This window comes from Dendrobium catenatum, unplaced genomic scaffold, assembly GCF_001605985.2.
Source record: "Dendrobium catenatum unplaced genomic scaffold, ASM160598v2 original_scaffold_74671, whole genome shotgun sequence".
Classification (NCBI taxonomy): Eukaryota; Viridiplantae; Streptophyta; class Magnoliopsida; order Asparagales; family Orchidaceae; genus Dendrobium; species Dendrobium catenatum.
In genome coordinates, this window is record NW_021393117.1 from 21,393 (window position 1) to 35,875 (window position 14,483).

At 33.6% G+C, this 14,483-nt stretch overlaps 1 pseudogene; it reads left to right on the forward strand.

Annotated features, from left to right (window-relative positions):
• Positions 1-301: 301 nt before the first annotated feature.
• The window catches only part of LOC110102012, a 33,894-nt pseudogene continuing 19,712 nt past the window's right edge, over positions 302-14,483 (forward strand).

A 14,483-nucleotide genomic window follows, 5' to 3' on the forward strand; every position in this document is an offset into this window, starting at 1 on the left:
TTTGGTCAGCCAATAAATTTGTTACGTGGTTAAACTCTTTTTCAAAAGATGATAGCAGATAATTATCCTGTTAAAAAAAAGGGCAGCTCGTCTACGTGGGCCCAACAATAGCGCCCATAACAAAAGTGATTATGATTTATAACGGACAATTTTCCAAGGATTCTATATCACGTGAATGGCTTGTTACACTAAATTCAAGATTGCCAAATTAACTAATGACAAGTGTCATTGCTTTTTCACATTAGCAGTCTCCCATATATGTCATCGGTCGTTCATTTTGACGATCCTCGGATCACTACTCGCTATCTCTTCCCTTTCGATGCCCTAGTCCTTCTACGCGGCCTCGCTTCTCCAGCCGAACTTCTACGCGGCCTCGCTTCTCCAGCCGAATTGCATTCGGGTGTATGGAGTGACTTTTTGCTCCAATGAATCGCTAAAAAATACACCAATGGCATGCGGGTGAACAGTCCTCGCTCTGAGAAATGGAGTTCCATTGGAGATGAATTGCGGCATTTTGATGTTTTCCGCCATTTTCGAGTTAAAAATGGGGTTTTCGGTTGGAGATGCACAAGACTTCGTCGTCATTTTCTTCGGTACCACCGGCAATCACTTGAGATCGAGAGCTCAGGTATATTTACCTGCGATTTTCTTGGGTCAATTACTTTCGAGAAATGCGATAGCAGTGGTTGTTGATTTTATTTCTTCATTATGCTCCCTTTTTTGTCATTTACGACTTGATTTGGTTTGCGCTGCTAGGTCTATTTGCGGCAAGTTTAGATTTTTCTGTTAGTCCTGTGATTTTTCCGTTATATCATTCTTTCTCCGATTTGCTTCCTAACGGCAATTTCCCACTGTAACTTTTGGAGAAATGAGATGGAGTGGGGAATTAACTGTTAAAACATGAGTGATTGTAAAATTTGGTTCTCTCTTGCTGTTGTTATGTTTGTTCTGCTGATTCGGTCTGTTACATTGACTTAAGGTAACTGGTGGATGCTAGCTCTGTTTCTCGGTCTTACTGTTCTCTGTTTATATAATTTGGCATTTTATGGGTTTTTTGGCCTTGATCCATGTTTCTATGTGGTTCTGTTGCTATGATGTATATTGATGCTCTATTTTGTTGTTTATACTCTGGGTTGTCCGCTAGTTGCTTATTTTCTTGAGTTCTTCTGGATTTGTTTCTTATTTTATTAAGTTGTCAGCTTGCTGATAAGAGTTAACCCACTGAATTGTTCTCTTTCAACAAAATTTAATAAACATGGCGTGCCAAATTTATATGAAGTGGCTATCTGAACTCCTTTATTTTGTCTTGTGTTTTAGCTAACCCAAAACAAGCAAATGGTTAATGGAATAGTTAAAGGTTAGTGCAAACATCTAGTGGGCTTGTGTAGGGTGAACGAATTCAACGTTTTTCAAGATGGAACAAAAAACAACTGAAAAGACTTTGTGAGGGCATCTCCAACCGAACTCCAAACGCTTGAATGGCGTTCCTGGCCAGCTCCAACCGAACCACAAAATTTCCGCTATTTGGCTGCAGGTGAACAGTGGGACGCCAATATTGGCGTTGCACTGTTCATCTCCGGCATTTTTATCTATCTACCGAACTTGCCGCGGGAAAGAAGAGACGACCGTTGTTTGCAAAAGGGTGAAAAATGGAGTTCGATTGTAGATGAATCACGACATTTTGTAGTTTCACGGCATTTTGGAGTAAAACATGAGATTTTCGATTGGAGATGCTCTGATAAATGATTCATATTCACCCATCACAAAATGTCATGATATTGTTTTCATCAAGGAAATTAGATGAATCCTGATTAAAGATTGTGGAAGACAAATATATATGCATGTTTGATAATTTAATTGATAACTAAACTTGAAGCTGAAAACAAGAAATTCTCTCTCTCTCTCTCTCTCTCTCTATTGTCACTTTTCTCTCTCTTGATTTTTTAAAGCAACAACACAAAATAACCAAACTACATAGAAATCTCAAGAAAAATAATCTAATATTATACAAGATATATACATGATACATATTTTGCATATGACATGAGTTCCTTTACTTTCCTTCATTATTTTGTTTGCAAGCCCTTACACCAGACTATCATCACCTTTCTGAAAGTGACTGCACTCTTAATGCGTTTGTTCTGTTTGCTGAATCACACCAATGGCCTCATGAACTTGACCTCCTGCTACTTTCCTTAATCATTCTAGAAAGTCAACCATTAAGAGCTACTTTCATTTATCATTTTAGATAGTCAACCAATAAAAGTCAATGCCTTGAATGGAGAAATGTATATTGTTTTCATCTCTTTTCATATAGCAACATAAGGTGGTAGGTATGATACTATATAAAATGTAAATTTGATCGTAAATTTCACATCCATCACACTTCAAAATTAAATTCAAAATTTTTCCAAATCTTAATGAAGCTTTTCATGGTTTTAAAGTGGCATTAAAATCAAAATTGCATGAGAGAAAAATTGAGAAATTGATCTCTATACATATTCACAGCATATAGTGAGAAATGACTGTATTACATATATTTTGTGAGTACAAAAATTAACAATATATTTATCAAAGAATGATAGATAGAATGCATGTTAAAGGTATGAGAAAGAAAATATGCTAAAAATTGTGAATAAGATTTTCATAAACTGAAGTTAATGTCACATGTGAAACTCAACATGAATGAATGTGAAGAGAAAAAATAAACTTGTCACCTAAAAGTTTGTGAGTACTTACATGTAAGTGCACTTAAGTTTTGATAAAATTACTAGCATAGCCACTCTATCTTCGAGCAAGTGTTTTCCAACATTTTTCTTGGCTTATATGGCACTTATTGAATGGAAAAAGATGATTTATGGTGACAACTAAAGATAGATGGGAATTCAGGTGATGAATAGGAGACAAGGTTGTTATTATCTCTTGAAAAGGACTTTTTAAATTATTAGATTTTTCTGCTTTTTCCTCAAGTTGAGGCATGACCATTTTTGCTTTATTATATATTTGTTAGTCTTCTTCAAAAGTTTCAACCATGGAAAATGATGGATTTTGATTGGTTTTGAAAATGAGACCATTATGGAGATGAAAATTTGTTTGTGTACTTGGCATTTAAAAAACAAAGATTTGTATTGCATAGATTTCAGAAGTATAACAGTAAACAAAATGCATACCAATAAAAGAGTAAATAAAATGTATGTGGAAGGCATGGAAGCAAGAAAAGATGCCTGAAATTGTGAAAAAAAAATATTTCCATACATTTAACATCTCATGTAAAATTCAACATGAATGAATGTCAATAGAAAAGATAAACTTGTCAAACAATACTCACCGAGAAGTTGATGTATAGTTAGATGACTATTGCACCCTTATGTTTTGATAAAATTAATGAAATGGTAAGGATGGTTCATAAAGGAAATTACTGATAGTTGGGAAAAAGGGCCACGATGAGGAGAACATTCTATTCTCTCTTGAAAGGGGATTTTAGTATTTGTAGGTTTAATTTTTTATGCATTTGAGGCATGACCATACTTCTTTCTTTATTACATATTTGACAGTCTTCTTCAAAAGTTTCAACCAGGGAGAAAAGATGGACAATGAATGATTTTGAAATTGGGAAGCTATTAGGGAGAGGAAAGTTTAGTCATGTGTATTTGGCTAGAGAAAAGAAGGTACATGCTTGTTAATAATAACTTGAACGAATTAGAGATATATTCACTATTCTGAGATTTCTTATTGCGTGGAGACCACAATGAACCATCAAATAAACCCATTCTTTGTTGGATGACTATTTTTTTAATACTACTAACTTGCAGACCTTCATTATACAGTAATCATATAGTAGCAATGAAATTTCAATCCTAGAGTTAGCTAAAGCAGTTTCAGGTTGAACATCAGATTCGAAGAGAGGTAGAAATTCAGAGTCATCATAGATGCCTTAATATACTGCGTTTATATGGGTACTTCTATGATCAGGTTAAAATTCTTAACTGTAATCGATGCAGCTTCAAATCAGCTTAGCTTACAACTTTGAAAAGTTACCTTAATTTTATTTTCGTCATTCTATTTTGCTGTAGACTAGAGTTTATTTGATACTAGAATATGCAACAAAAGGAGAACTTCACAAGGAACCATAGCGGTGCAAATATTTCAGTGCGAGACCTACAACAACAGTAAGTACTCCACTGAATTTGTGATTGGATCTCAATCATGGAATTTGTAGATGAAAATTATGTTAAATTTTTATACTTATATTGATTATCCAGTATATATCATCTTTAGCTCGAGCGCTTATCTACTTGCATGGAAAACATGTCATTCATCGAGATATCAAACCAAAGAATCTACTACTTGGAGTGAATGTGATTGGTTTGATCTCAAATCGCTTGTTCAGATGTTTATATATATATATATATGTCGGTTTACTTTTGGATAGGGTGATGTAAAGATAGCAGATTTTGGGTGTTCAGTTCACACATTTGATTGACAATGTGTGGCACTTTAGATTACCTTCCACCTGAAATGGGTAATAGCTCATGTTGATGGCATTTTGCATATCTTTCCTGATGGACGATTAATACTAAAATTTCTAGTTGCAGTGGAAAGTGTAGATATTTGGAGCTTGGGGATTCTATGCTATGAGTTTCTCTGTGGTGTACCACCATTTGAGGCCAAGGAGCACTTAGATACACGCAGAAGGTTAGCTTGATTTTGTTTCTTCTCAACTCAACAATTTGACTATTGATATGTTTGTACTTAAAGTTGTTTTAACTTCCTTCTGCACACTGGTTTCAAGTTTAGAATGATAAAAGCATCTTTGGAATTGCCAATGATGATTGGAAAAAGAAACTTGGATTCACGCTCTTTCCATCAAGTAATGCTTCATGATATTAATTTGCTCTAAATGTAGAATCATTAAAGTTGATCTCAAATTTCCCCCAAAACTCATAGTCTCTTCAGCTGCAAAGGACCTGATAGGCAAGGTACATACCCAGGACCTCCCTATCTGATTTTACAATGTTTTCTTTATATTGTTTTTGCAATCTTATTACATTTAAGAAGCTTTCAACATTTTGGTCAGATGCTCGTCATAGAATCCTCACGTCTCCCATTTCACAAACTACTTGAGCATCCATGAATTGTTCAAAATGTCGATCCTTTTGGCATTTACTGAAATTTATTTCAATAGTATCATTGCTTGACCATTCCCCAACATTTTATTCATGCAAAATTTGTTTGCTACAATGAAATGTCTACTTGAAAAGAAAGCTATCAACTATTTGTTGTCTTCTATATAATTCTTTATTTATTTTCTTTTTCTTTTCTTAGAACTGTGGCATGAATCATCCCTGAATATTCATTTGAAATACTGGCCTTCTTTGGAAAATTAAAGATGCGCTTGACTATTGTTTTAATGGAAATTAGAAGAGGCAAAACTTCTATAATATGCTTAATTGTAGAAGTTAAAGAGAAAAATTTTCATGTTATGCATAGTTGAATAGTAATTTTCCTAAATCTGGAAAGACAAAGAGTGAGAGGTAATAGTCTACTTAATTCTACCATTGCTTGCTGATCACTCACCTTGTAAAACCTTGAGCGAAAACTACTCTTCATGATAAACAAACAATTATGACCAACTACATGACAGAGCAAAATGAGACTAGACACTCTTAAAGGGAAGCCAATACAATCATAGGTAATAGTCGACCCAAATATAATGTAGGTAGACTATTTTATTCACTTAAGTTTCATTCACATCATGTAATTAACATGACATAATAGAGAAAAAGTATTCATGTAGCTGACCCCGTGTATTGAGATAAAGGCTTGATATTGTTGTTGTTGTAAATAAAAACTTTAGCTAAATATAAATTTATTGGTATTTGATTTGGTTAGCAATTGAACTTTGTATAATGATGAAAAATAAATTTGAGAATTCTAATGGATCAAATTTGAGCACTAATCCTACTAAAAAAATTGATTATTAATTAATTGAAGCAAGTATAAGCCCAACTAAACTCATTTAAATCAACAAAAATGTTGAACTCCACTGCAGAATACAAAGAAAAGTAAAATAAAAAAGGGGCTTAATATGTTTACCCGCTGAAACCATACATGCCGCTTGCTATAACATCCGTAGTTCTGCACAATCGGCGCCGCTTGCATCAAATCCTCGACAAAAACCTCCAGCCCGCCTCTACATTCATTGATAAAACGAGAGCCAATTGGCTCTCTGTTTCTTTCTCACGGCTTCAACGCACGAGACCTACTAAAATCCCGCTTCTTCTTCTCCCTATACGCAAGCATTCGAACCTTTTTCGTCAACCAGAAGCCTCTTCCAAATCCAAACCCATGGCCAAACTTCTCTTCCCTTCTGATCTCCTGCCTCCGACTACGACGCCTCTTCCTGTTGCGAACTCCTCCACTTGATCGATCTTCTGCAAGTGTCGACCTAGCCGCTCCAATCTGATCAAATGCGACCCAGCCTTGCCGACCTAGCCGTTTTAGCCGACTTGACCTAGCCACTCCACTTCACATGTTATATCATTATTGTTAAATACTATAACAATATTACATGCAATATTTTCATATTCATAGATAATTTATACATAATCAATTGGCATATAAAATTCTATTAATCTTCAGATACAATCATTAAAATTAGATGAGAAGTAAGAAACAAATTTATATATAAGAAGGTTCCTAATTGATTTATTTTTTTTGACATAAATATAACATCCATTATAAAACTTAGCAAAAAAAAAAAAAAAAACATGGTATAGATATATATATATAAATATAGTATATATATATAATATATATATTATATATATATATATAATATATAATTATTTGTTAATATGTATGGTTGAAAATTATTTTAGACATGATTGGAATGCCTAATGATATTAATTTTTTATTAAAATAATTTCTTAAATCACATATTAATTAAGAAATAGATCAATAAAAAATACAAAAATCCAAATTATTAATAACTAAATTTTTTAAAAAACAAATTATGAAAATATATTAGGTACTATCATTGCACATGAATTTTCACTTATAAAAAAAAATTTACAATACAGACCAAGAAAACTATATTATATGGATATCTTGAAGTTGGATAATAAGATTGAATAAAAAGACTTTTTTTTTGCTTTATTAGCCGATGCATCATCAAGTGCATTTTGCCAGCTCTTTTCATGCATTGTTTGCCCTTTTATATGTTCTTGAATTTAATCAAAGAAGAAAAGTCAAGAATATTACATTTTGTATTATTTTAAATTTATTTATTTTTGACAAAGCAAATTAATTGCATTAAATAAATAAATAAAATAATTACAACCTATGAAGCAAATAGTTTCAAGTTCCTCCTTTTAACAAGCTAGTAAAAGGAGGGACCTTATTACAACTATAATCCTCCCAAAGAAAATCACCAAACATAGCATAGTTAACAAATAAATCCACTAACTTATTACAGTTCCTATCAACACAATTGAAAATAACATGATTGAAGTCCTTTAAGAAAGCAAAGTCCTTTATCCACTGACCACCCTTCTAAGCTGAATGTAGAAGGAATTTAATTATATTATAACTATCACTATCAATGATAATTCTCTTATAGATGAACATCCAATCCTTAATAACATTATTTAAAGTTTGAATAGCTAAAAGTTCCAACCGAGCAATATCCCAATGATCAAAATTCATCCCAAAAGCTAGTAGAAATCTGCCTTTGCTATTCCAAAATACACCTCTAATCCCGGCTTTATATGTAGGCAGTAGAGAAGCATCAACATTTACTTTGGTCCAATTGGGTGGAGGAGGGTGCCAATTATTCAACAGCCTGTTCGATTGATTAACACCCCAGTTACCCGAATTGCAACCATACCCCGAGGAAGAATATGAAGTAAAGCTCTCCGATTGAACAACAATCAGAGAAGAGCTATCTTTAATACCTTCATGAATATATTTATTCCTAGTCTTTCAAGAAAGATAATCAACAATGCAATACAAATTAAGAACACATTACTTGAACTAAGCCGGATCAACCACTAACAACATTCTTCAAATGTGTCGAAATATGGAATACCAAAGTCCCAACCATTTAATGTTTAAAAACCTCCAGTAGCTTCAAGCAATTTGTAGTCACATGATCTATATCTTCAATAGCATTGCAACTTCTAGGATAAGAAAAATCATTTTGCAATCTCCTATACGAAAGGAATTGAAAGGTTGGAATAGCATTATTAAACACACGCCACCAAAACACCTCAACTCAAGGCATAAGTTTAGCCTTTTTAATCCAGTTCTAGTAAAGAGCACAAGGTTGAACTTGCATTAAAACTTCAGAAATCATTGCAGAAATCGATTTCCCCGGCTTTTGAAATAACAGTTCCATTATATCCTCAACTATATCTGGCATAATTTGAATTTGACATATTAGCTTCACAAGCTCCAAGCCGAAGATCATACATAGCTCCTAAACAGCCCAAACACCGTCTACAATGAGCTTATCCATGGTTAATCCCTCTGAATCCGGAGATGCCACAAACGTTGGCCATTTATTAATGCATTTATCCCAAATCCAAACATCCTTATACACATCTATAGAGCTGCCAATTGCAATTTCCGACCTAACAATCAAATTCAAAAATCTTCCACCTTTAGAGATAATTTTCCAAGCAACCGAGCCTCCCTTATATGTTCCAACCTGATTCAACCAAGAAACATATTTCGGAACCAGAGTTTTATGTGACAATGAATCCTTTTCTTGAAAAAATTCCCAAGTTAAGTTAGTTCTCAAAGGTCCAACCTTCTAGCACAAGAATGGAGACCATGACCTCCCCACTTAATAGGTTTACACAACACATTCCAACTAATATAATGAAGGCCAAGCCTTCCACCTTGGTTATTCCAAATAAAACTTCTACGCATATTGTCAATCTCATCTAGAACTCCTTTAGGGACAAGAGAATCCGTACAATGAAAAGTAGGATAAGATAACCTAACTGATTTCATAAGAATAAACTTTCCTGCCAATGAAATGAACTTACTTCCCCAAATATTTAGCATTTCACAGTTTTGTCAATAATGAATTGGAAATCAGCACGTACTAGTATCCTCAAAGCAATTTTTACGCCAAGATATTTGAATTCTCTAACTTTTTTCATTTCCAGAATACGTGTAATGGCTATCCTTCTCCTCCTCTTAACAGACTTACCAAAAAGAATAGCAGACTTATTAAAGTTAATTCTTTGACCCGTCCAATCACAGAAATCCATCAAAACACAGTTAACCTTCTTCACAACCTTCTTACTAGCTTTAGAAATTATATTGTATAATTTGCATATAACAAGTGAGAAAACCTTGTGCCATTTGGACAAATTCGAACTCCAATAGTTTCACCTTTCTCAATAAGAGCATTTGATAAAAGTTGAGAGCAAAGAATATACAAGAAAGGTGAGAAATGACAACCTTGATGAAAGCTGCTTCTAGCATTTATCCAATTAGAAGAAGTACCATTAATCATCAAGGAGAACCTAGGATTTTCCACACATTCCATAATAAGATTGGAGAACTTCATAGGGAAACCGAAATACTCCAAAACTCTCCTCAAGGAGTCCCAACGCATGCAATCATACGCTTGCTCCATATCAATTTTGAAAGAAACTAAACCATTAGAAGATTTAGAAAATCTTAACTTGTAGAAAGCTTCCTGAGCAACAAGCACATGATCTAACAACGATCTTCCCTTAATGAAAGTAGCTTGCTCAACCGAAATCAGCTTTGTCATAATGAGAATCAATATATTCAGAAGGACCTTAGCAACCACCTTGTAGACTGTTTTACAAAGGCTGATTGGTTTATAATTGGATGGAAACATAAGATTGTTCACCTTCGGTATAAGCACCACTAATGTATCTTTCCACTATGCATTCATTTTACTAGAATAAAAAAACTGGTTAATAGCATCCCAAAACTCTTCCTTAATAATACTCTAATAAGTTTTGAGAAAGGAATAGGAAATACCATCCTTACTAGGAGCTATGTTAGCATTGGCTTGATTCACATCTCTTCAACTTCCTTCAACGAAACATCCCTTTTTTAGCCACTGGAATTAGCTCCAAAAGATTTAATACAATCGGACAATGGTCAGAAGTATCTCTAGGTAGATGTCTAACCACCATTCGATGAGACGAATTGAATGCTGCTGAATTCAAAGAACATCTTTCCAGCTTCTCCAGAATTCGAGCCTCACCAACCTTGTTGTTATACCAAGTAAATTTTGGACCAATATACCTAACTTCATGTAGGTCATTATTAGCCAAAAAGGCATACATCTTGTTAGGTTGGGAAAAAATAAATCTCTTCTCACCCCACTTGTCTTCCTTTGATAAAAGACAATTAAAATCTCCACCTACTATCATAGGCAGATTTTTGGAAGAATAAACTTCCAACTACTTCATAATTCCATTATCTTGTAAACGTCTTTGCTCCCATAAACTGAAGAAATCATCCAAACACGTTTATTTAATATTTATAATTTATCAATAAAAAATTGGAAAGAAGACTCCAAAATAGAAAATAAAGCTATAAACTGAAGAAATCATCCATACATGTTTATTTAATACCTATAATTTACCAATAACAAATGGGAAAGAAGACTCCAAAACAATAAATAAAGCTACACTGGTTTTCCAAAGCATTAAAGTTCCTTCAGATAAACCATCTGAGGGAACTTGAAATTAATCCCAATCCGCACCCATCAATGCATTAATTTCTCTTTTATCAATTGAAGTTATCTTAGTTTCCAACAAACTTACAAAAAAACCCCATGCTCCCTAACAAACTCTTTGAGATATAGAGAAGCCTCTTTCTAGCTACTATACAATTCCAGACAGCAATAAATGTCTTCATTGATGAAGAGGGGAAGAATTCCCCGCTCTATCTTTCAACTTGCCATCCAATTTCCTATTGCTGAAATATAACATTATAGGACCCAAATCTCTGAGTTCTTTGGAAAGTTTCTTCTTAACATTAAAAGCCCTCTCTTCCTTAAACCCAGAAGAATCGATCTTCACATATTCTTCTATACCAACAACATCCACAACATCACCTTTGACTGACAAAATCAGAGACAAACCATCAACTACACCACCCGGGTTTATTTCCCCCTCACTAATCTCATATAAAACTTATTATTATCCGCAGGAATAGCCTTAACAACCATATCGAAATCAGACTCTACAGCACCCGCTTGTACTGCACAATTACGAACATGAACAACTTCAGCTTGAGAATGAACATCTCCCAGAACCTCTTCCACAACACTATCACGAACAACTTTAGGTTGAAAAGCACATCTCCCAAAATTGAATTTGAAGCATCTCCTCCATTAGACACCAACACATCAAAAACAATTTTTTTTTTTCTACTAGACTCCTTATAAACAGAGGATTTAAATTCAATATTGCTCACCCAGTCACCCCATGAAATCCAGGTCTTCTAGCTCCTAGATTTTTAAATCTTCTTCCCCCATAATTCATAGTGCCGAACCTTATCCATATCATTTGCCAATACTCCAGAATCAGTCTTAGCTGTTGAACCTCAGGTTTGCATTTATGTTGCACCGATACAGATACGATGACACATATACGACATGATACGAATATGGGACACATTAATTATTAAAAATATAGGATACGGGTATGGCGCGGACACAATATTATAATTTATAAATTATTCGTAAAAATTAAGAAATTGAAAGTAACATAATTTGTAGCCTTGTAGCTTATAATATCAAAATAAAAGTAAGCATTAAATGTTTAGTACAACAACAAAAGCATAAACATAAATTGTCTAGAACTTGAAGTTTCAACATTCAATAGAAGGAATGATATGATTAGCTTCTTCAGTGGTTTATCTTTGAACTTCTATATCATCTTCAATAAATATCATAGCTTCTAATTTAGGCTCATCTAGTGAAAGATTAGCAATTTCTAATATTCTCATATCATCAAGAGACTCAAATCTATCTCAGGAATGAGAGAACCTCGCTCGTAGCCGCAGAAGTAAATACGATGGGTCTTCCTTCAATTTTTTTTTGTTTTTCAACGGACGCACGTATTCGAACGGACACACGTATCGAATACGTGCGTCCTTTTGAAATCAAATAGTATTTTAATTGGATACGACAAAGTCGTATCCGACACATATCAGAGGCGTATCCGTGTATCGGTGTATCAAATACAACACGCCTTCATAAATAGGTGTATCGGTGCAACATAGCTTTGCACACAACACCCTTACCCGCAACATCCTCACCACCACGATCATTCACGTCCAAAGTTGTCGCATTATAGTCTAATGCAACAATATAACCATTAAGTGGACCAGAATTACCTCCTTCACTTTCCTTTAAAATTGAACCAATGGACGATGAAGCATAAATATTTGAAGCAACCTCACAGAAAGGCTCCTGGGTAAAACTTGAAATCTTAGGAACTTTGAATTTGCTTTCAACCAAAACACTTTTACCTTCATTAATGATGAATGGTCTATCATTCTTCACCTTCAATCTTGCTTCATGAAGAGATGGATTTAAATTTGCGCTCATCGAGCCCTCTCCGAAAGTTGGAGAAGAACTAAAAAATGATAGAACAGAGAATACCGAACCTCCAGATTAACGACCGCCACCTGGACCACCGGCCGATATTGTTCGGCGACTCTTCGCCATCGGAAAACCGCCGAACAGTGCCAAACTGAAATTTAAAAAATCTTTTTCTCTCACTTAACACCCGGACCTTCTCTCTTCTTCACTCATAAAAACCTAATGACTTACAAATACAAATCAATGCAATCATAATAAACCCAATACATTAGTCATAATATCAAACAAGCATTCATGTTTGTGTAAGCTCAACTTTTTCCTTTACGGTGAAGGATATTAAAATAGTTTATGCTTGTCATGTCCCAATGACTTCAAAATTTTCAGTCAGAAAAATCATAAATTTAATAAAGAAAATTAAAATAACTTTAATACTTTTAAGGAGACTAATAAAATCATAAAAATTAAAATATATTTTGAATTAAATCAAAGTGAAGTAAATGTATGTAATTTAAATGCCCATTCTTTTTAAAATTTTCTCTCAAAATTTCCATCATTTTAACTTAAAAGACTACTCAATGAGAAAATTAAATCGAATCCAAAACTCTTATATCAATAACTTAAAAAAAAAAGAATAATTATAGAGAGTAGAGTAAAATGGAGAATTCCCTTACTCTCAAATTGAGGGGAGCAAGGGCTTGGCAGAACTCCCCTTATTGGAGAAGAAAGAAGCAAAAGCTCTAAATCATTTCTTATTTAGAGCTCTGCTCATGCTTCCCATATGAGCCTCTATAAATAGAGATATAATTCTATTTAGTAGAGCCCAATCAGCCTTCACATTCCCCGCTTATCAAAGAGAATCATTGGCTCCCGACTAATTTAAATGGCAATTGGTGGAGATTAAACACATGATAGCTTCAGAAAGCCTGCAATTTATTAAATAGAAAAGATTTCCCCAATTTTATAAAAATTACGACTAATATCATGTAATCGACATAGCATATATCTCAAAAGAAAAGCTTTAAGTATTATGAAGTTGTAAGATAAAAAAATCTAAGAAAAACTGAAAAGATAAATTACGATAGAAAAAAATATAAATTGTAAAAAAATAATTTTCAACATCCATCGTGACTTTAGAAGAAAACGAAAAACCTTTTTTAGTGATTCTTTCTATATACGATTACCTCCCCAAGTTTTTCAGGTATTCTTTTGTAACCAACTACATCTTTCAGGGTAGATATAAAGCATTCCATATCCCTTAAATTACTTCTAGAAATTCAACTTGACCTATAATGAATAATTGATTATTTAATTATTTATCTGATTATTTGATGTTGATTGCGATATAAATTATTTGCTTTTCTTTGTTTTTTGGCGATCTTGTATGTCGTATTTGATTTAGCCTGGAACTCGATCGGAGGCTTGTGAGGGCACGTTAAATTTTTTTTCTACTTTAATTAAATTTTTTGAAAAAATTAAGCTAACATAGAAATTCTAATGAATTTAAAAAGTAAGACCGGGACTGTCGGGAGTTCGCATAGCATTTTATTGCACCTTCTTTACTTTGTTAGGTACCTCTTTACCTGCGGGTTTTAGGAAACCATCTGGCCTATGTGGGTGCATATCTGTGAAGGGGAATCTGTATAATCTGGATAAAATCTATTTTTTAAGACTTTTTTAAAATTGCTTTATTCAAATTTCAAACATTAATCGAGCCAATTTTTATGTATTGTATTAGAAATCAATTTAAAAGTATTTAAAAAAATTTAATTGCTTTTTATTTTAAGTTTTATTTCACCCAACATAAGTCAAGGGCCAATTATGATCTTTTTTAGATGTCGGCCATATTCCCTCAAACTTAACTAAACAACGTCCC